This window comes from Lethenteron reissneri, chromosome 8 (genome assembly GCF_015708825.2).
Source record: "Lethenteron reissneri isolate LAM-NWPU_2019-01 chromosome 8, ASM1570882v1, whole genome shotgun sequence".
Lineage (NCBI taxonomy): Eukaryota > Metazoa > Chordata > Hyperoartia > Petromyzontiformes > Petromyzontidae > Lethenteron > Lethenteron reissneri.
In genome coordinates, this window is record NC_083786.1 from 8,610,172 (window position 1) to 8,633,244 (window position 23,073).

The 23,073-nt window shown below is 56.1% G+C and overlaps 1 pseudogene; it reads left to right on the forward strand.

The window, feature by feature from the left end:
• The first annotated feature begins 566 nt into the window (after window positions 1-566).
• On the forward strand, window positions 567-14,282 carry LOC133362068 (uncharacterized; annotated as a pseudogene).
• Window positions 14,283-23,073: the final 8,791 nt, after the last annotated feature.

Sequence of the window (23,073 nt, forward strand, 5' to 3'; positions counted from 1 at the left end):
ACGTCCCCCTGTGAGCGAAGCTGACAGCGCGTAGTCATATCACGGTTCATACACCGAGCGTATTAACCAGGGGGGGGGGGGGGTTGTCCGATTCGAACCGCGAGCTTCTGCGCAACAAGCGGCTTGCGCGTCACCGCTGAGCCGTGACACCGCCCCGATGGGAGAGGGGGGAGGAGGGGGGAGGGAGGGGGGGAGGGGCGGGGGAGGGGCGGGGGAGGGGCGGGGGAGGGGGGTGCTCTGAAGAAGGCCGGATTAGCAAAGGAGAGGTGAAAGCAGTTACGGCAGGGCGAGAGAGAGACCAGAGAGAGAAGGGGGGTAGGAGGAGGAGGCGGGCAGAGCCATGGAGAGGGAGGGAGGGAGGGTGGCGTCGGTCAATGAGGAGGAGACGAAGGGGGCAGCAGCTGCCCAATGAGCGATGTTCACGGCGGGGGCTGACGCCAGTGACAGACTTCCCCCACCCACCCACCCACCACCCGTCCACCACCTCCCAACAAACCACCCCTAACCCTTACCGCCCCCCCCCCACCACTCGCCCCCACCACGACACCGCGTCCCGTACACACAACAGCGGCTCTGTCGAGAATCGGGGACTCATTCTCATCCCGGAGCGAGCGAGCGAGGCGCGCCGCGAGGTTTTGCGCGTTCGAGACGAGAGCGACACCACGTCTCTTCCACCGCTCCTGCTCCTCCTAGCGTGGTGGTGGTGGTGGGGGCTTCACGCTATCAATCACTCTCTGGTGCGTGTGTGCACATGGACATGCATCGATATTGGTAGCAGCAGCAGCAGCGGCGGTATCATCGCCATCTTCATCGCCATCAAGTTGTTAACGACGATGCGCTTCTCTCTCGTGTGCCGGTGATGTACATCGCGGGGAGCGAAGTAAGCGATGGCGCTTACAGATAGCTGTTGAAGTTGCTCTTAGCGTTGAAGTGATTTCTAGTAAGATCACGATCATCATCATCATCATCGCCAGTCGCGTCAGTGGAGTGGCACGAGGTAGAGGATTTGATGTTGTTGTGTTGAGTGTCGCTTTGCACGGTAAGAACGCCAATTGTCATCACGAAACGTCGTTAACATCGTCGTCATAGCGACCGCGTTACCTCTCGACTCGAAAGCAAAGAACGATTTCGTCTCGACATCGCCGGGACCATCATCGCCACACGACATCATCACATCCACCACCATCATCATGTCGAAGGGACTCTGCGTAACCGCCACGGCTTGGCAGCTCCTCGCATTCTCTCAACCACAACTCTCCTCCACCTCCTCATCGGGAGACGCCTCCACCCCGAACCCTCGCCCCAAGCCGGGCTCCAACCCTCACGGGACGACGTCGCCGGCCGCCTCCTGGACCGCGGCGGCAGCGGCAGAGTCAGAGAGGATTCGCGCTCGCGAGCGGCTCGAGGCGAGCATCGCGGCTCTGCGGGAACTCCAACTCCTGCGGGAGGAGCGGGAGGCGAGCGTGCGACAAGCGCTCACGCGGCCGACGACGCAGCGGCAGCAGCAGCAGCCGCAGCAGCGCCGCGGAAAGGAGCGGTGCTATGGCCGGGGCCCGGGACGGTCGGACGGGAAGGCGGATGATGCGCTGCTGGCGGTGGGACGAGATCTGGAGTTGATCAAGGAGCAGCTGGTGAGTGAGTCGGGAAGGGAGAGAGTCTGGATTTGATGGAGGATGAGCTGGTGAGAGAGTGGGGAGAGAGAGAGAGTCTGGAGTTGATGGAGGAGCTGGTGAGTGAGTGAGTTAGTTGGGGAGAGAGAGAGAGTCTGGAGTTGATGGAGGATGAGCTGGTGAGTGAGTCGGGGAGAGAGAGAGAGTCTGGAGTTGATGGAGGATGAGCTGGTGAGAGAGTGGGGAGAGAGAGAGAGAGTCTGGAGTTGATGGAGGAGCTGGTGAGTGAGTGAGTTAGTTGGGGAGAGAGAGAGAGTCTGGAGTTGATGGAGGATGGGCTGGTGAGTGAGTCGGGGAGAGAGAGAGAGAGTCTGGAGTTGATCAAGGAGTAGCTGGTGAGTGAGTCGGCGAGTCGGGGAGAGAGAGAGAGTCTGGAGTTGATGGAGAATGAGCTGGTGAGTGAGTGGGGAGAGAGAGATAGTCTGGAGTTGATGGAGGATGAGCTGGTGAGTTAGTCGGCGAGTCGGGCAGAGAGAGCTGTGTGTGTGTGGTGTTGCGTGTGGGGAGCGGTGGTGTAGCGGTTAGCGAGCTGCGCTACGAACATGGTCACCCGGGTTCGATACCCGCTCACGGCCAACACCGGTGACGATTATCTGAACCGGTCCTGGGCCTCCCCTAGGTCGACTAAGCCTCAAATGAGTACCTGGTGCGATGTGTAAACATCGCCACTGGGGAGACAAAGGCGGCGTGGCGCTGGCCACCCACCCCCTCGCGCGCCGTGCCGGCCTTCATAGGCGCTCGCCGACAGCACTTACATCCCCACAGTTTGTCACGAGGTAGACGGCGGATCTTTGTCTCTTGCATAGTTGTGTATTGGGAGTGTGTGCTGAGGTTAAAATGGGAGCGGTGGCGCAGTGCTTAGCGCACTCTACCAGTTCAGATGACATCCGCGGAGGCAGGAATCCCAACTCGGGTTAACGGATTCGTACAACGCAGCTGCGCCACCGCTCTCCCTTGTAAGCGTGGAGGAAGATCGTGTTGGGAAGGAAGGCCGGGCTACACGGGCGAGTGAGAGAGCGAGGGGGGGGGGCGTATATGGCATTGAGCGAGTGTGTGTGCTCCCTTCTCTTACGCACGGGTCGGCATTGTCCACTCGCGCGCGATGGAGGCAGCACGCGACGTGGCCCAGGAAGCTCGATGCCAACCAATGTCGAGCTCTGTTGCTGCTGAACACGACGCGAGAGAGAGAGAGAGGGGGCTTCATCAGAGAGAGAGAGGGGGCTTCAGCAGATAGAGAGAAAGGGAGGGGACTTCAGCAGAGAGAGTTCGTGTCGTGTCGCTGTCCATCCTCCTCTGTTAAAGGAGCGCAGACCGGAGTGGGTTTACTCACGCGTATTCTTAGGTTTTTTCGGTAAAGTCACGTAGGTAAAAAAATAAAATTAAAATTAATAAAAGTAAAATAAAAAATTAAAATTAAAATCACGACGTTTCGGAGGCAACACAAGCTTCCGTCTTCAGGTGGAACGGACTTTACCGAAAAAACCTAAGAATATGAATCATTGCAGTCACGAAAGCTTCAAATCTAGAATTTACTCACGCGGTCCGTAGCTTTGGTCACATGGCCACAACCTCAACGCTGAATGCATCTCTGTTTATATCGAACTCTGCGAGTCTCTGTGCATCTCTGTACACGAGACTCTACGTGCCACTGCGTGTGTCTCTGTGGGTGTTCCTCTACAAATAAAATATCAAGGTGCACTTGGCCTGGCACAAGCGTCGTGGTGACGTCACCTCTGCGGTCCGTAGCTTGGGTCACATGGCCACACTGCCACGACTCGCGGCTTGTGTCACTAAGTTTCCAACCTTCGAAGGAAATGTGCGCATGGCATGATGCTGATGTTGATGTTCATTGTGTTTGGGTTGAGCTTCTTTCGCACCTTACGTGGCCAACCGTGCTAATCGTGGGTGCGGACAGTGACTAAATCAAACGGAACCACGGCTTAAGTCAATGTAACACGTGGCAGGCTTTCGCGACCCAATATCATCCATAACACTGGTCAACAAAAAAACAAATTCCGGCCTGGACTTTTGCAGCTGTTTTAGACTAATTTCAGGGTGCTGATTCCAAATCTGATCTCAGATTTGCTCTATCACATCTCATTTTTATACTATCGGCATACCCCATTTTCATTGATTTTACCCGAAATTAACTCTGTCACTTATGATTGCAAATTGTTGCGAGCCAGTGACTGCTTTGGTGTTAAAATATGGTGCTGTATTTTTAGGATAGTGTGTTTATAATATCATTTTATGTAGATATCCACATTTATTTAATATTTTTCTTCTGCAGTTTTTATTGAAAATGCAATATTTGATATCTCAAAAACCTGATGTGATAGACAAAAACTGATGCCAGATTTGGAATCAGCACCCCAACATAAAAATTAAAACCGTTGGAATACCTTATGCCAGAAAAAGTGTGTTGACCAGTGTATAATAGAGAGGTTTTTTTTTTTGGGGGGGGGGGGGTTAGATCGCGTAAATATATGAATGTGTCGTTAAACCCGCCACCACCCGACACAGCCAAGGAGTAAGGGTTGTCACGTCGACAGAACACGCGAATTCGTTACTCGTACAGCACACACCGGTATGTTGGAAAGCAAATCCACAACATCTCCAATCTGAGCACGACGTTTCGTCAGCTGAGGCGTGCGAAGGGAAACTTGGGGGCACTGCTGTAAACATCCCTTGCCGAACGAGACAGAGACTAAAGTAATCGATGGAGCTCTGGGGCTTCGTGGCACAATGGTAGGAGACTGCTGAAGGGCCGTTACCCGACACGTCGCCTATTGTCTGAATGTCCTCACCTTTCAAGGCGACGAACGTGTCGAGTCTAAGACATTTGTGTTGTCGGCACTGATCGTGCCACAATGGCCGACGCAGCAGCGCCAGTAGCGTCGACGGATAATGTTTCATATGCGGATTGGAAAACACGGATATTGACAAAGAGAAATTGGAACAACAGCTGGACAGAGAGAGAGAGAGATTGAGCAACGTGCATGCTCGCACCGCATCTACGATTGGCACCGTTGGCTACGTACGGTGCGAAAGAAGTTCAACATACATACGCCGAGAGACGGGGAGATGAACACGTGGATTGGAGAAGACGCGAGAGAGAGAGAAGAAAGAGGAGTGAGAGAATAGAGAGAAAAAAATTTGCTCCGGCAGTACATATACTAATAAAATATTTAAAAAAATAAAAAAAGAGAGGAGAGAGACAGAGAGGAGTGAAGATGAGAGAGGAGAGAGAGGATAAGAAAGAGAGAGAAGAGCAGAGCCAAGTCCGGACACGTGGCCAGGAATGGATGAGATTGGCCCTCTTGGTCGAGACGAGCAAACTCGGTGGCAGCCGAATGAGTGAAGCAAGCCAGGTACCGAGAAGACGTCTCCAAACAGGAGACGGAGCGATAAAAACAAGGGTGGACCGACCGTGGCCGATGCCATTAGCCACCTCGGTGAGCTGTCGTTTGTGGCCCAGGTCGTTTTCTGAGCCAGAAGCATCGCGTCCTTGTTTTTTAGTTTTCCCGCACCTCCGATCAGCGCGGTTGGCTTAGGTACGGTGCGAAAGAAGTTCAACTCATATACATACACACACAGAGCTCTGTGGGCTTTACCCCGTGAGTGAAGAAAGCGTGTGTCCGAGTGCACAGGAGAGAGTGTTGTGAGAGTTTGTCATCATCTTCGTTGAAATCATTAATCGCCGTTTTTACTTTGTCCACCTAAAATCGGCCACAGGACAATCACTCACCCCCCACCACTCACCCCCCACCACTCACCCCCCACTACTCACCCCCACCCCTCACCCCCCACCACTCACCCCTCCCCCACTCACCTCCCACCACTCACCCCCCACCACTCACCCCCCACCACTCCACGCCGCCTGTGATTGAGTAGCGGTGTTGAAGGGGCCGAAGCCACCGCACAGCTGGTGGCTGGCGTGTGATGGGGGGAGGTTTGTTGTTGAGCGCTGATGGGATGATGATGATGATGGGCAATGTGAGTGCGTGTTCTGACGACGGGGAGTTTGACGGGATACGTGATGATGCAACGTGTTGGACTTCTTTCGCGCCGTACACAGCCAACCGCGCTCGTCGGAGTTTGCGAGTTTTCAATCTGGATGATTTAAAAAAGTGCATCGCTCCCAGTGGCTTCCTCGTTTCGCAAGGAAGAGCGTTCCAGACGGCCGCGGAAGCGCACGTGACAGCACGCGAGGCGTTCGACCGTCTTTGTTCGACGGCCAGCCAATAGCGTGGCGATGCCGTGGAGCGTGACGATGCCGTGTTGGGATGGATGATGACGGGGAGTGGAGGATATTGCGCTGTGTTGATGCGGAGTGCGATGGACGTTTCGTGGTGTGCTGTGATGATGGGGGAGCATGACGGGATACGTGACGATATGATCATGTGCAGCGGGATGTGCGATTGCTAATTAAAACGAAACAATATTAACAGGCGACGTTTCGGATAACGGCCTCTTCGTCAGAGCGCGTAGATGTGTTAACGCACTGCGTGGTGCTGAAGAGCTGTGATAGGAGTAACAGTGACGTCTCCATTGTGCAGTGTGACCAAGGGTTGTGATGGAAAAGTCGTTTGTGTTCGGTAGCCAAACGCCAATTGTCCGACGGGAGAGGGCTTTATGAGAGAGTTCGTGTCACTATTCTTTTTTTGGTTTGTTTGGCATAATTCGCAATTGTGGTCAGTCGCATGGCCAACACAAAGGAGGATTATAATTATCTGTGAACCCGTGCCCCCCACCCCCGTTATGTCAACTCCCCTGTGCTCGCCATCGCTCCGTTGTTGTTGTGGCTTTGCATGACCAACACCCGCAATGTGATTGGACGTGTGTGTGTTCTGTGTGTGTGTGTGTGTGTATTCTGTGTGTGTGTTCTGTGCGTGTTCTGTGTGTGTTTGTGTGTTTGTGCTGTGTGTGTTCTGTGTGTGTGTATTATGTGTGTGTGTTCTGTGTGTGTCTGTGTGTGTGTGTTCTGTGTGTGTGTGTGTGTGTGTGTTCTGTGTGTGTTCTGTGTGTGTGTGTTCTGTGTGTATGTGTTCTGTGTGTGTTCTGTGTGTGTTCTGTGTATGTGTTCTGTGTGTGTCTGTGTGTGTGTTCTGTGTGTGTGTGTTCTGTGTGTGTGTCCTGTGTGTGTGTGTGTTCTGTGTGTATTCTGTGTGTGTGTGTTCTGTGTGTCCTGTGTGTGTGTGTGTTCTGTGTGTATTCTGTGTGTGTGTGTTCTGTGTGTCCTGTGTGTGTGTGTGTTCTGTGTGTATTCTGTGTGTGTGTGTTCTGTGTGTCCTGTGTGTGTGTGTTCTGTGTGTCCTGTGTGTGTGTGTTCTGTGTGTCCTGTGTGTGTGTGTTCTGTGTGTTCTGTGTGTTCTGTGTGTCCTGTGTGTGTGTGTTCTGTGTGTTCTGTGTGTTTGGTGGAGTCTTTCTCCAATTGTAACCCCGGCAATTGTCGCTGGCTGTGCATTGTGAATGTTTACGAAACTTTTGAACAGCAACAACAACAACAACAGCAGCAGCAGAGAACAACACAGGACAGGGAGCGGGAGGAGGTGGGAGGGAGGCAAAGTGCGTCTTATAATCAGGATAAATCGGCATCTCAACAAGCCTGGACATGTTTACCCAACTTCTTACCTTCACAATTCTCTATAGCTATGCAAGGAGAGAGAGGCAGAGAGGGAGGGAGCATCTACATACACCCAATTTTAATGAATGCGCCCCACCTACACCCAGCCGTTAATGGGGCTCATTTAGGATAACATTCCAAGATTGCGTAAACAAACAGTGTTTGTTTAGAACAACACCAGCATTCATTGGGTGTGCAGCCATTCATTCGCGAAGGGATTTCAAAAGCCACGACGACGGCGATGATGACGATGATGTTAACAACCTCGTCTGGTATACAGGAGGTCGTGGGTTCGATCCCGACCCTGACGCCTGCTGTATATCTGGAGTTTGCGTGTCTCTTTCTCTCATCATCATCACGGTGGCTAGGAGATGTTAACTACCTCGCCTGGTATGCAGGAGGTCGTGGGTTCGATCCCGACCCTGACGCCTGCTGCTGTATATTTGGAGTTTGCGTGTCTCTCTCCCCGTGGTCGCGTGGATTTTCCTCCGCGTCCTCGGGTTTTTTTCCCCTCCACATTTCGGAACACGCCTTTAGCGGATTTGGCCTGCTGCTACATTTCCACGTGATGGGAGAGGCGACTGCGTCGAGCTATCAGTCGTGGCCAGGTCGTTTCTGTAAAAGAGCTGCGTATAGCTCAGTGGTGGCTCGCCTGGTAACAAAAAAAAACAACGTTAAACGAAATGAAATAATTGAAAAGCTAATGAATTAATTTAGATTTTAATTAATGACGGACGAAGGGCGACTGCTACGCTATTGTAATGCAACCGGGCGTGACGCTGCGCGCGGGATGAGAGGCTTCGTTCGGCACAGCTGCTGCTGCTGCTACAGACGACGCAGACACCCAGCCGCGTTGTACACGCGGGACGCAGGGAAATCGCGAGTTCAAATCAGTCGGCCGGGCGAGTCGCTATGCTCTCTCGGTTTGTGCAGGGTTTATCGATGATTCATTGATCGGTGTTGATGATGATGATGATTTTGTTATTTTTCGATTTAAAGCTTTCGTGACTGCATGGATTCATATTCTTGGTTCTTTCGGTAAAGTCACGTAGATACGCTGCCAAGCTTAGCGGTGTTCATTAGGACGCTGTCTTTCCGACAGCCCTGTTCTTCACCTGAGGACGGCTGCTTGCGTGAGAACTTTATATTATTATGTTTTATTTTTATTATTTTATTATTTCCCTTCTACGTGACTTTACCGAAAGAGCCAAGAATATGATTTTGTTATTGATAGAGGTGGCCCACCCCTGCCCCCCTCCTATCTGAAAGCGCTTGACATCTCAACACGTCATCAATCTCAACACAATTGAAATGGGAACCCCCCTTGGTGGCAGCTGTCTCTGTGCGGTACAAAGTGTAACAGCCCCTGGCCTGTATGCTGGGAATTCGTCTGGCAGTCGGGGCGAATGATTGCTGTGTGGACGAGCCGAGGGGACTGCCCAGTGGCAGCTGTCTCTGTGCGGTACAAAGTGAAACTGCACCTGGTCTGTATGCTGGTAATTCGTCTGGCAGTAGGGGCCCATGATTGCTGTGTGGACTAGCCGAGGGGACTACCCAGTGGCAGCTGTCTCTGTGCGGTACAAAGTGTAACAGCCCCTGGCCTGTATGCTGGGAATTCGTCTGGCAGTCGGGGCCCATGATTGCTGTGTGGACGAGCCGAGGGGACTACCCAGTGGCAGCTGTCTTTGTGCGGTACAAAGTGTAACAGCCCCTGGCCTGTATGCTGGTAATTCGTCTGGCAGTAGGGGCCCATGATTGCTATGTGGACGAGCCGAGGGGACTACCCAGTGGCAGCTGTCTCTGTGCGGTACAAAGTGTAACAGCCCCTGGCCTGTATGCTGGTAATTCGTCTGGCAGTCGGGGCCCATGATTGCTGTGTGGACGAGCCGAGGGGACTGCCCAGTGGCAGCTGTCTCTGTGCGGTACAAAGTGTAACAGCCCCTGGCCTGTATGCTGGTAATTCGTCTGGCAGTGGGGGCCCATGATTGGTGTGTGGACTAGCCGAGGGGACTGCCCAGTGGCAGCTGTCTTTGTGCGGTACAAAGTGAAACAGCCCTTGGCCTGTTTGCGGGGCTTTAGTAATGCCGCTGTTCTGCGATATTATTTGATTATTTGTGTTTCACGAGAAAAGTGTAAAGCTGTTGGGGAGAGAGAGGCGGCTATGCACCGCGCGATATCGATCCACGTGTCGCTCATGTGCGTGTGAAGTGGGAGTTGGGTTGCCACATCATCACGAGCCGTGGTCTATACACTGCTGGGTGAAGGCTGAAGCTTCACTTCATCGCTCACCACGTGGTCATCATCATCACCACCATTACCTTTCTTACCATCAACATCTTCACGAGCAGTGGTATATCCACTGCTGGATGAAGGCTTCCTTGTACATGCGTATTATTTTGCTTAATCTTGCCATCCCGGCCTCTTGAATACAATCTCGTCGCAGTGACTATCACAGCGACACGGGCTCTGTGTGAGGTACAGTACCTGAACTAATACACACTTTCTAAATCGCATTTGTATATTTTATAGTTTATTTTCTGGCCTTGTTCTCTATCAGTCGGGGCCACGCTTCACCTCCATCATCGCTCACCGATGCCAGCCCCCACCCCACCTGTACCCCCTCACCCCACCTGTACCCCCTCACCCCACCTGTCCCCCTCACCTGTACCCCCTCACCCCACCTCACCTCACCCACCCCACCTGTACCCCCTCACCTCACCTCACCTGTACCCACCTCACCCCACCTGTGACGACGAGGGAGCTCTCTGCGTTAGCAACGGCCGCGCGCTCCACCCCGCGACGCCGCACGAGCCGCGCTCACGACAAGGAGACGAACATCTCCACCCCCCACCCCCCCCGTGCCGTCTTCACAGGCGGCTGTCGGCAAACCTTTGAAGGCCGCAGCCGGCGAGCCAGGAACTAAGTGGCGCTTGCTTTTGCTCGTTTAAGGCTGAGCCGACCTAGGGGGGGGATTTTGTCACCGGCGAATACACATTGCTTAGCGCGCGCGTGACGCATCAAGCGGACGAATACAAACGCGAATACACACATTGCCTAGAGCGCGCAGACACGCGTGGAAACACACACACACGGGAATAAAAAAAAAGACAAAGATCTCCCGTATAGCCTTAACAGACTGTAGGGGCAAGTGCTATTAGCGAGCACCTATGAAGGCCGGCACGGTACAGCACACGAGGGGGTGGGTGGCCAGCACCACGCCCGGCCGCCTTTGTCTCCCTCAGTGGCGATGCTTACACATTCGCACCAGGGTACTCTCATTTGAGGCTGAGTCGACCTAGGAGAGGTCCAGCACCGCTTCAGATAATCGTCACCAGTGTTGGCCGTGAGCGGGAATTGAACCCGGGTAGGTCGAGTTCGTAGCGCAGCGCGCTAAGCGCTGCGCCACCACTCCCCCACACACACACGAACACACCAATCCTGTTTACTTAAGTTGCCTGTAAGCCACCGAACAGCATCCAGCACTGTGTGGAGTGTGTGTGCGTGGGGTGGGGGGAGCGGTGGTCCTGGGCCTCCCCTAGGTCGACTCAGCCTTAAATGGGTACCTGGTGGGGCTGTGTTAAACATCGGTATCGGGGGACACAAAGGTGGCCGGCCTGGGCGTGCCGCTGCCCACCCCCTCGTGTGCCGTGTCGGCCTCCATAGGTGCTCGCCCACAGCACTGATAATGGCTGCGCGGTGTGAGTGGGGAATCTTTATCTGGTTGTGTTTGCCTGCAAACAGCACGTGGTACAGAAAAGCATAAAACTTGACCCGTCTGACTTCACGTGTTATCTGCCCACCACCAGCAAACCCGTCGTGAGGAATGGAATTAACCCAGCAGCTGCCCGTGTGTGTGTGCGTTCCGCCTCCTAGCAGTGTGGACTGGGGAAGCCGTGCGCTCTGGAGCGGCCGCTGAGCGAGCTGCGCGTGGACACGGACGGCACTGACGTCGACAGCAGACCCAGCTCCGGTGAGCGTCGACGCGGTCTGAGCTGCTGAGCGAACGCGTCGGCGCGTGTTGAGCGTCTCGAACCAACGTGTGCCCTTCGTCGCTTATTTGCGCTCTTGGACGCCATCACGCCTCCCGTATGTTCGGCAGCCCCAAAGATTCTTCCTCACCGACCCCGCGTTTTGTGTTTTCTGGACCCAGCCCCAGATGGGCCAATGAGATCGCGCCTCGTCACATCGCAACGTCTAGCTACTAGCGCTGCACAGTTTGTCGCGCAGACCATTGAAATAAACTTCAATAATTGCCCCTATCCCGAATTTGGCCCGGTGTCTTTACGAATGCCCGGGCCGATGCTAGTCCCAGTCCATCACCGATGACAGCAATGTTTTTTTGTTTACTCACGTAATCACCGTCGCCCCCCCCCCCCGCCTCACCCTCACCACCCCACCTGCTGCCCCCTCCGCCCTCCCTGCGACAGGCTTCTACTCCATGAGCGAGGACGGTTCCCTGTCCCTCTCCAACTCCTGCAGCTCCATCTCCAGCTCGGGCCCAGCTCCGGCTCCCCACGCCGCGTCGACGTCAACACCGTCGTCGGCGGCGGCGCCGGCGGCGGCGGCGACGACGACGATGACGGGGCAGCTCCCCGTTCGTCTCCGCCGCCCGGCGGCCCGTCCTAGGCCCCAAGAGAGGCCTCGGTCGGCCGTGGAGCTGCCCTCATTCCTAAGAACGACAGGGCAGCAGCAGCAGCATCATCATCAGCAGCAGCGATCACCGAAAGCCAAAGCCGGGCCGAGTAGGCCTCAGTCGTCGTGTGAGTTCCTAGATCCTTCGGACCGGAGGTCACTTGAAGTGGTCTCAGAAGTAGCTCATGATCATCTCGCCACCACCACCACCACGCAGACAACGGGCGCGGCTCCACCTCGTCCGTGTTCCGCGTCTCATCTTCCTTCCTCTCGTTCCGCAGACGACCTCGGCGACGGCTCAGACGCGCGGACGTCCCCGGTCGGGCTCGCCGACCCCGTGACCTCCGCCCCGGGTCGCGACCCCGACCCACGCTTCCGCTGCGACCTGCGCTCGCGGGACGGCTCCGAGGTGTACCGCTACCCGAGCCCGCTGCACGCCATCGCCATGCAGAGCTCCGCATTCCTGCACCAGCGAGGCGCCGGCGACGACCGCGACGCCGCCGCATCGCCCGACGGCAAACCTCCGACGGGCGGCCGTACCCACCGCCACCGTCGCCACGACGACGCCGGCGCGGACGACGAGAGGGAGCGCCGCCAACGTGGCGCCGCCCGGCGTCGACAAGGTGACCGGCTACATCGCCGCGCTGCTGAAGAGGCGTGGGCAGAAGACGCGGAGGAGGACGTCGGGGGCGGGCGCCGCCTCCCGCCGCCGTCGAGAGGAAGGCGTCCGACGCCGCCAAGACGTCGGCGTCTCCGTCGGCGGAGGCTGCCCGCGGCCGCCCCATCACCAACCTGAGCGTGCGGTACAAGCACGGGGCGGCTGCGGCCGCGTCGCCCGTGCCGGCGGCGACGGCGTACGGTGGCAGAGCGGGCGGCGCGGCGGGCTCGCCGGTGGGCGGCAGCAGCGTGAACCTGGCGCGCTCGCCCCGTGGCGCCGGCGGCATGCTGCCCGCGCTGGTGCGGCCCGCGTCCATCGCTCACTTTGACACCTCGCGCTACCACGACGACGACGAGGATGACTGCGGCGGCGGCGACGGCGACGATGACGAGCGGCGGTGGAGAGCGTCCGGCCCCCACGTCCATCCCAGCGCCGGCGATCGTCGCTCCTCTTCGGAGAAATCGCCAAACCTGCAGCAGCAGCAGCAGAGCCGGCAGCAGCAGCAGCAGCAGCAGTCCACCGACAGAGAGCGCGAGTGCCGGCGCCGTGCGCTGGCCTCCGTCTCCATGGACCTGCGCCCGCAGCGCGGCGCCGGCTGGTGGGGCGCGGCGGCCGAGCCGACGGCGGGCGCCCTGGGCTGGCAGCAGGGCGAGCTGGGCAGGCCCCAGTACCAGCAGCGTGTAGCGCGCATCTGCAAGCTCGGCCACGGCAGCTGGGCCGGCTCCCTGCCCAAGTCGCTGGACCTGCGGGGCGGCTACCGCCACCGTCAAGACGACGACGACGACGACCACGAGGACGGCGCCTCCGACCGACGGCGCCCGGGGAACGCGGCTCGGTCGTCGTCGTCCAAGAGGCACCGGCTGCGCGAGGGCGTGGAGCTCGTGCGGCAGAGCTTCCGCCTGCCGGGGCGGCGGCGGCGCGCCAGCGGGGAGCGCGCCAGCTCCGAGCTGGACGTGTCGGGCGGCGGGCGCCAACCGACGGAACGGGAGGAGACCGCGGGTGGCTCGGCGGCGTTCGATTACCGCCGGCGCCTGGTGCTGCACCCGTCTGAGGTCCGCGGCGCCGGCGCCGCCGGAACCAGAGCCGGTGAACATCGGCGGTGGTGCTCGACGATGGAGATTGCTCGAGGAGGAGGTTGCGGCAACGACGACGATGATGCCGGCGGCGATGCCGGCACGCCGCCGGAGCCGCCGCGGTGGCTCATGCGGGCGGGCGCACGCGACGGCGCGTGGAGCCCCTCGTGGGCCGTGCGGGGCCACGCGGACGCCAGCCCCGGCTACCCCAACGTCTACCCGGCCGCCGGTTGCCCAGGGCGAACTGCTGCAGCGCTCGGCCATCGCCGAGATGAGCGAGGACGACGCCGACGACGCCGACGAGGCGGACGGAGCGGCGGGCCGACTTCCCGCCGACGGCTCGGCCGAGCCGAGGAGCTCCGGCTCCGCGGAGGGGCTCCGAGGTCCGTGCCGGGTCTCCCAGCAAGTCCGGCGCTGTGCCGTCGGCGGTCAAGCGCAAGATCCGGCAGCGGATCGCGGACGCGGCCAAGACGAGCACGGATGTGTAGCGCGTCGGACGCACAAACTGCTCGGGTCGGGGAGCTCGGAGAGGGGGGCTGTGGAGGGCCCACAGCTGCTGAGGGCTGCGTTGCCGTGGCCGTGCGACGAGACGTCCCGACGTTTTGCCGCACGGGAGCCCGGGCGATTCTTCTGAGTTTGTAACATTGCACTCCCACGTGCCGTGCGCATGTGTTGGCGCACGTCGGTCGCGTCCCCACCACGGCTGCGTGTGTGCGTGCGTGTGTCCGACCGTCCGTCAGGAGCCAGGTGAAGCAATCGATTCAAGAACCGATTTTCCGTCGGTGAAAGCTGCGGGTGAATGGTGGCGGCCGCTAGCGGCTGGCTGGCCTGCACGGATCACGTGACCCCGTTATATACTACAAGAAATATAGTCATGGTAGTAATCGGTTGAAGCTTATTTTGTATCCACTGATGGATGAATGCATGCCAGTGCTACGTGTCAGTCGTCAGGGGGGTGGGGGGGGTTGGCGTACTGCAGGGTTTGTTTGACCATGCTTCACCGTACCGGTCGGTTCGTGTTGGTGAACGGTGGATTCCCAGGGCCTGTTCAGACATCACTCGCCACTGACGTTTTCCGTAGCCGGGGCCAATGCGCCGCTGTGCAATTGCACCGCCTGCACACTTGATAGCAACGCCACTGTAGCGACGACGACGATGATGGCAATGACTGATGCTAAGTGATCATCTTTGATGATCGATGGGGAAGGTTAATGATCATTGACGACGATCAACATGACACACGTTAAGTCGATGACACCGCGTGAGCCTTAAGAATACAGCGTTCATGATGGGTGACGTTTTGGGGCAATGGTCCTGATTCACAGCACACACACACAGAGAGGTAGAGTGAATAAGGATCATTGCCTGCAACGTCGACTTATTATACGTGTGATAAGTCGACAAACGTGTCGAATCGTGTTAAGTGAACCGCGCGGGTTCACCACTGCCAGCAGCTGCGTCGGAAATCACCGATAAACAATGATCAGCGACCTATGACCACGATGATAAATAAAGATGATGACGACGACGACGACAACGATGATGATGACAAGGATGGTCTCTATCCCGTCCGTACCACCACCAACCCACCCCACTCTCTCTCCCCGTCCCTTAAGCCCTGCACCAAGTTGCCTGCTTTCTGAACCAAATTTCTCAAAACGGCAATTTGAAATATATATATTTAATTTACAGAAGCCTTAAAATTGTGCTTAGTGCTATGCAATCGCCCGTCGCGAGCCGGCGCGTCGCTGTGAGCTATTCAGTCACGTGCCCGCTCGGTTTATTTAAATGTACGTCTATCATTTACGGCTGCTTAGTTGTTGTTGTTGTCGTCACTGTTGTTGCGGCTGTTGTTGTTGTTGTTGTTTTGAGTAACGATGTTTCGTCGAGGTGGCTACGTTGGCCGCACGTGGCTGCCTGTGACCCAGCGCTGTGGAGGTGGCCGCAGCAGCAGCAGCAGCAGCTTGGGGTTGGTGGGTCACCGCACAGATGTTGCGAAAACTCCCTTCCCCGTGGGTGGGCGTCGAGGAGGAGATGCAACCTGGCTTACTAGGGAACGGCAGTCCATCGAGAATGTGAACTCCACCTGTTCCGTCTGTACATTGATTGGCTGGTAACATCTTAACATTGAAAGGACCACAGAGCTTGGAGGAGTGGGGGATTTGGCACCGGCTGACCGCATGGCTGCTGCTGCTGCCTTACCTGCTTGTCTGTGGTTCCTCCTGGTGCATCCGAGTAGTCCCAACTCTCTGTCTATGAGAGCGAGGAGCGAATAACGTATTCTGACAGTGGCGTTAAAAGTTGTACGAACGTGGAACTTCTTTCGCACCGTACGTAGCCCAAACGTGCTAATCGGAGGTGCGGTGGAAGGACAGCAAACTAGTAAGCAGTTTCCGAAGAAACGAGTTTTCAATTTGGATGTAAAAGTGCATCGTAGCTCCAGCAGAGGCTTCCTAATATCGGAAGGAAGAGCGTTCCAGACGGCCGCGGAAGCGCATCTGAAACCGCGCGATGCGGTGATCCGTCTTTGTTCGACGGCCAGTCAAAAGCTGCTGCTGCTGCTGCTACTGCGAGAACGACGATTGACATTATTTTGACCGTTGTTACTTTGTTGTTTCTCGTCGTGGTGTCGCGGCGCGTTCATTTGCGACGTCGTTCTGGAGCTGGGAGACGATTTGGCGCGGGACGTTGATGAATTTTTACGCGCGGAAGAAATTGCTCAATCAATGTAAAAAATATGGGGGGGGGGGGGGGGGGGGGGAAACGCAGAAAGACGCTGGAACTTGACCCGATGGATAATTACGTAGCTGATAGAGTCGATTAGGTGATAGAGCGGCTAAATATTTAATTAATTTAACCGGCCTTCTGTATCGGATGAGTTTAGGGTTCTGCATCGGATGTGATGAGGGTTTTGTATCGGATAAGATGAGGGTTCTGTATCGGATAAGATGAGAGTACTGTACAATACGCATCACTTTATTCAATAAGGCATCCCTCATCAACCAGTCCACCTACCACTCCACCAACCAGCCCATCAACCAACCCATCAACCTGTCCATCAACCTGTCCATCAACAAGTCCATCAACCGGCCCATCAACCAACCCATCAACCTGTCCATCAACCAGTCCATCAACCACTCCACCAACCAGCCCATCAACCAGTCCATCAACCACTTCATCAACCACATCATCAACCACTCCACCAACCACTCCATCAACCACTCAATCGACCAGTCCATCAACCAGTCCACCAACCAACCCATCAACCAGTCCACCAACCACTCCATCAACCAGTCCACCAACCACTCCATCAACCAGTCCACCAACCAACCCAACTTCTTCTCACCGACCAGGACAAATGAACCACCTCAATTCCAATCGTCTGGCGGCTGTGAAACGCAAACAGCAAAAACACAGCGGCCGCACAGATTTCGGAGAATCACGGTTCAGGGACCCGAGTCGCCCGAGTTTTGATGCGACCGCTCGTACTTGCGCGCAACTGGTAACGCGCACGCACGCCGGCATGTGTGTGTGTGTGTGTTTGCGCGTGTTTATTTTGGGACAATAAAACACTCAGAGAGGCCCCTCCTGCTCCGTGTTTGTCTTCCCTCGGCTGCCCGCCTGTCTTGCGTATCCGCTCAGGAATTTGCCGTGAGATGGAGCTGTCGGCCGGCGTCTCTCCGCTCGGCTCCGCGTGACCTTGACGGCTCGAAGGGGGGGGGGGGGGCGGGGGGGCTTTCCTTCGTCTGTCGAGGATTAGCGACGGCAAAACCAACCGCTTCGGTCAAAATTCAGGTCACGATTTAAATGAGAACAATGCAGCCGTGTGCGGCGCGTTGCACGGGACGATAGCTGGCTGGCCCAGGTCGGTGACACCGCTGGCTGGCCCCGGTGTAACCGCTGGCTGGCGGCTGGCTTTGGTGTAACCGCTGGCTGGCCGTGGTGTAACCGCTGGCTGGCCCCAGTGTAACCGCTGACTGGATGGCCCTGTCGGTGTCACCGCTGGCTGGCTTTGGTGTCCCCGCTGACTGGCTGGCCCTGTCGGTGTCACCGCTGGCTGGCCCCGGTGTAACCGCTGGCTGGCGGCTGGCTTTGGTGTAACCGCTGGCTGGCCGTGGTGTAACCGCTGACTGGATGGCCCTGTCGGTGTAATCGCTGGCTGGCTTTGGTGTCCCCGCTGACTGGCTGGCCCTGTCGGTGTCACCGCTGGCTGGCCGTGGTGTCCCCGCTGACTGGATGGCCCTGTCGGTGTCACCGCTGGCTGGCCGTGGTGTCACCGCTGGCTGGATGGCCCTGTCAATGTCACCGCTGGCTGGCTTTGGTGTCCCCGCTGACTGGATGACCCTGTCGGTGTCACCGCTGGCTGGCTTTGGTGTCCCCGCTGGCTGGATGGCCCTGTCGGTGTCACCGCTGGCTGGCTTTGGTGTCCCCGCTGACTGGATGGCCCTGTCGGTCTAGCTGCTGGCTGGCTCTGGTGTAATGGTTAAACGGTTACCGCGCTGAACTCGTAACCCAGAGGTCGCCGGTTCGATCCCATCTCGCGACTTCGGTAGTTAGTTGAGAGGGAGGGAGGGGGGGGGGTTATTTAAAAAAAATACTTTACACAAGTGCTGAACACAGGCCCAAACAGCGGAAACGTCGAACGACCAGCAACAAACAGCGCCGATACAATTTGCGCAATTGAGCAGCAGGGTTATGCGAGAGCTTGAGGCAAGGGAGGAAACGACGTTAATCGAACCCACCTCCCACACCCGCCCCAGCTCTGTCGCAACGTCCAACTTATTAACCTGGATGCCCCCCCCCCCCTCCCCATTATCCTGCATTGGAGCCCAGGGTCCACGGGGGTAGCGAGGGGGGGGCGGTGTAGGGAGGGCAGTCGAGGGGGTGAATTTAATTTCCTGCACCAAGGCCATGCCACCCGCGTGCTAAAGAGACAGAGGCGCAGCCCTGCAATCTGCTTGTGCTTAAAGGCACTGCTGGCGGAAGAAGGCTGAGGCTACGCCGGGGGAGGGGGAGGGGGGAGGGGGGAGGGGCAGCGCTACAGAGAGAGCACCTCCGTCTCGTGGCTCTTCCCACGCAGGCCGGGTGAGTTGGAGGAGTCTGGGAGTAGCCACGCGTGACCCCACCACACGTGACCTGCCGACCATAGGCTACCTGCGGTGTAGTGGACAGAGGTGGGGGGGGGGGGTGAGGGACTCATTCTTGCCACCCCCCATTGTTCAAATTGCTGCGCTGGGAGATGGAGTCCAACTTGGCCAACGTTCGACTCGCAGGTCCAGCGCGCTTTGCTGACCATTGACACCACAGCTGCAGCAACAACAACAACAACAACAAACAGCAGCAGCGGCTTGTGCACAACTCTTGTAAGAAGTTCATTTAACTACAAACCCCCCCCCCCCCCCCCATTCCCCATTGCTAAAACTCGAAAAGCGGCCTCGCCACCCGTTAGCCGGGAATGAGTTGACGCCCTTTTACGCTGATTCCAAGCAACGAGGTGGAAACGAGAGCACGAGGGGGAGGAGGGTAACTGGAGCCGAGATTAAAACCTGCCCCCCTCCCCCCCGTTAATCACGCTCCGGTGAGCCGGCAACCTCCTGCAGGCTCCCCTCCTCCACGCGGAACAACCGAAGCGATGGAGCGAGCCAGCGGAATTCGTCGCTCCGGTGAGCCAGAGCAGAAATCCGGAGCAGCTTTACGGTTGCCGTAACTTTAGGGGATGGGGACCGATTCGTTAAAGTTATTAAACACGGGCCAGCTCCGGGCGATGTTTACATCATCGTCGTAGTCGTCGTCGTCGTCGTCGTCACCAACAATACTAATCATGAAATAATAATGAAGGCTCAAATCACCGAGTCGACGACGTGGGTTTCCATCCCGTTGTGGGCGCCGAGATGTTAACTACCTCGCCCGGTATGCAGGAGGTTCGTGGGTTCGATCCCGACCCTGGCGCCTGCTGTATTCGTTTGGAGTTTGCACGTCTCTGCCTCTCTCTCTCTCTCTTCCCGTGGTCGCGTGGATTTTGCTCCGGGTCCTCCTGATTTCCCCTCCACGTTGAGAGTGTTTGGCCGCAAAACATTTCCACGTGACGATGATAATGAGCCCACTTTCGTTGAGCTATCGTTTGTGATGTCCAGGTCGCTTCCGAAACAAACAAACAAAAAACAAAGCAGCTACATAGCTCAGTGGGACCTTCCTCATCTGGTAAAACTAAATAAAAAGTTGAGAATAGTTTTAATTTTACTGCCGTTGCAAGGGAGATCTGGGGGGGTGACGTCGCCTGCGTCGAAGCGGTCAGACCGGTGGTGCCGGACGATGTCCCTTTGTGGTCGCGACGGACAACCGCAGCAAGGAGCCAACGACAGCGGGTTTAAAACTCCGGGTCGGAACAAAATACATTCCTGCTGCGGAGGGAGCTGGTAGGAACGTTGGGTTGCTCGGTCAATGGCCAGGGTCAACGGCGGCGTGGTGTATTCCGCAAATATGCCCGACTGTGAGGGTGGGCACAAGCCGGCGTGAGTAGGTTAAACGTTGAGTTTTATAAGGGTACCACGGGGTGACCAGCCCCTCCCTACCCAGCCCCACCCCTCCCACCCCCCACCCAGCCCCTCCCCACCCTCCCCTACCCACCCAGCCCCTCTCCACCCTCCCCTACCCACCCAGCCCCTCCCTCCCCACCCAGCCCCTCCCCACCTCCCCTCCCCACCCAGCCCCACCCTCCCCACCCAGCTCCTCCCCACCCTCCCCACCCAGCCCCTCCCCACCCTTCCCTACCCACCCAGCCCCTCCCTCCCCACCCAGCCCCTCCCCACCGCGCCTCCCCACCCAGCCCCACCCTCCCCACCCAGCTCCTCCCCACCCTCCCCTACCCAGCCCCTGCCTCCGCACCCAGCCCCTCCCTGCACGACGGACACAAGAATCCCCTGTGGGCTGGTGTAACCAAGAGGTTCCTACCAGTACAACATCCATGCCTCGTCTGTACGCCTTTCGACATCCTCTGATCTAACACCGTTTTCAGACAAAGAAAGCTGTCACTGGTGCGGACCAATCAGTTGCAAAGACAATGCATATTTTATCAGAGTACGTTTTTTGTTTGCATTCTGACCACAAGTATTGTGGTCAATGCAGACATGATTCCTTGTAAAAGGTCTCAGTTTGGTGTTTTAACATCTTAGCACAGCTGTTTTGTTGCCATAAAAAAAGGGTAAAACCTCTTCTCAACATCCATGCCCACGTGCTGTTTTCCTTCCCTCGTCCTACGCGGGTTCCGGTTTGTGCGTTCTCGCATACCGTACACCCGGATCACTTGTTTATTTATCCATACTATCGGGGGGAGGGGGGTAAATATATAAGTGTGTCGTTAAACCCGCCACCACCCGACACAGCCAATTAGTAAAGGTTTGTCACGTGAACAGGACGTGCCAATTCGTTACTAGTACAGCACTAGTGTATAGTGTAGTGTATAGTGTAGTGTATAGTGTAGTGTATAGTGTAGTGTATAGTGTAGTGTACAGTGTAGTGTATAGTGTAGTGTACAGTGTAGTGTACTAGTACAGCACTAGTGTATAGTGTAGTGTACAGTGTAGTGTACTAGTACAGCACTAGTGTATAGTGTAGTGTATAGTGTAGTGTACTAGTATAGCACTAACCGGTGTGTTGGAGAGCAAAGCCACAACATTTACAATCTGAGTAACGACGTTTCGCCAGTAATTACAACGCGCATCATCAGGCGACAGCCAGATTTCTGGAGAAATCCTCCTGATTCGTTCCTTAAATAGAGGGATAGATGTGATGGCGTCACTTGTGAGCCCTTCACGTGCTAAGGGGGGGGGGGTTAATGAATGAATATAAATTGCAATGAGTATCCATTGCCGCTTGGGTTATTCACATGGTAATCGACGCGCATTTTTTCTTTCTATCTTGATTTGAAGCTTTCGTGACTGCAGGAATCCATGCACGTTGGTTATTTCGGTAAAGTCACGTAGTTAGAACATTTTATAAAATCACGACGTTTTCGAAGAAAAGTTCCGAACTGTGTATGTACTGTATGTTTGACTTCTTTCGCACCGTACGTAGTTGCAACCCGTGCTAATGGGAGACTGTGGGGGGGGTGGTGGGTGGGTGGGGTTGCGATGGAGCAGAGGAGAATGAGTGAACGCTCTCTCGCTCCGTTCAACAACGTGGAACAAGACTGCAACACAAACACCGAAGCCACCACGAACACTGCAGACGTGGCGCGTGTCCATTGAGTCCGTCCGCTTGTACGCCACGGGGGTCAAGGTTCGCCGTGTGAGTGGTTTGTGTTTGGGTTTCACGCCATCGAGGATGGGGGGGGGCGTGTGAGTGGTGAAGGCGGTGCTTCCCGCGAGGGAGGGCGGGGAGGCGGTAGCGTAGCGGTTAGCGCAGCGCCCATTCCCGCTCACGGCTCAAGATCGCGAATATCTGAACCGGTTCTGTCAGTAACTATATCTTGGTCGATTCAGCCTTAAATGAGTACCTGGTACGGCCGTGTAAACATCGTCAGCAGTGGGGAAACAAAGGTGGCCGGGCGTGGTGCCTTGTCACACCACGCTCCGCGCGCGGCGATCGGCCTCCCATTGGTGCTCGCTGAACAGCACTTGTCCCAATAGTCTGTATCGGCTATCCGGGGGATCTTTGTCTTGTCTTTATTGCTGCTGCTGCTGTGGGGGCGAGACATTGCACGGAATGCAATCAATAGCAAACATCCGGGGGGTGGGGAGCGGTGGCGCAGTGGTTAGCGCGCCGCGCTATGAACCCGGACACCTGGCTACTTTCCAGTGAGACCCATCTCATCGTCGTCATCATCTTCAACCCCAGAGGACCCTGGCTCCTGGTTCGTTCCAGTCACACACACACACATCTCATGATAATAATACTCTTTAGTTCGTTCGGTAAAGTCACGTAGGTATAAAAATAAAATAAAAAATGTTCTACCTACGTGACTTTACCGAAATAACCAAAAAGTATGGACTCCTGCAGTCACGAAAGCTTCAAATCAATTATAATAATACTTTCATTTCATATAGCAGCGTCATTCATGCCAAACAGCATCATCTGGCTGTCGCCTGATGATGCTCGTTGTTATTGCTGGCGAAACGAATATGCTAAATTCCTCTTGATATGCACATTCTTTTGTTAAGGCGCTCTTCTTCCACCTCCAACTCAGCTTATATATAAGCTCCTAGCTTGGCAGTGTCTCATTCTTCACCTGAAGACGGCTGCTTGCGTTGTAGCCGAAACGTCGTGAGAATTATTTTACTATGTTTTATTTTTATTATTTTATTACTTCCCTTCTACGTGACTTTACCGAAAAAAACCAGAAGTCTATTACAGGCTGCGCGGTGTGGGGTGGGGGGGGTAATCTTTGTCTTTGTCGTGAATAAGTCGACGGAGGGA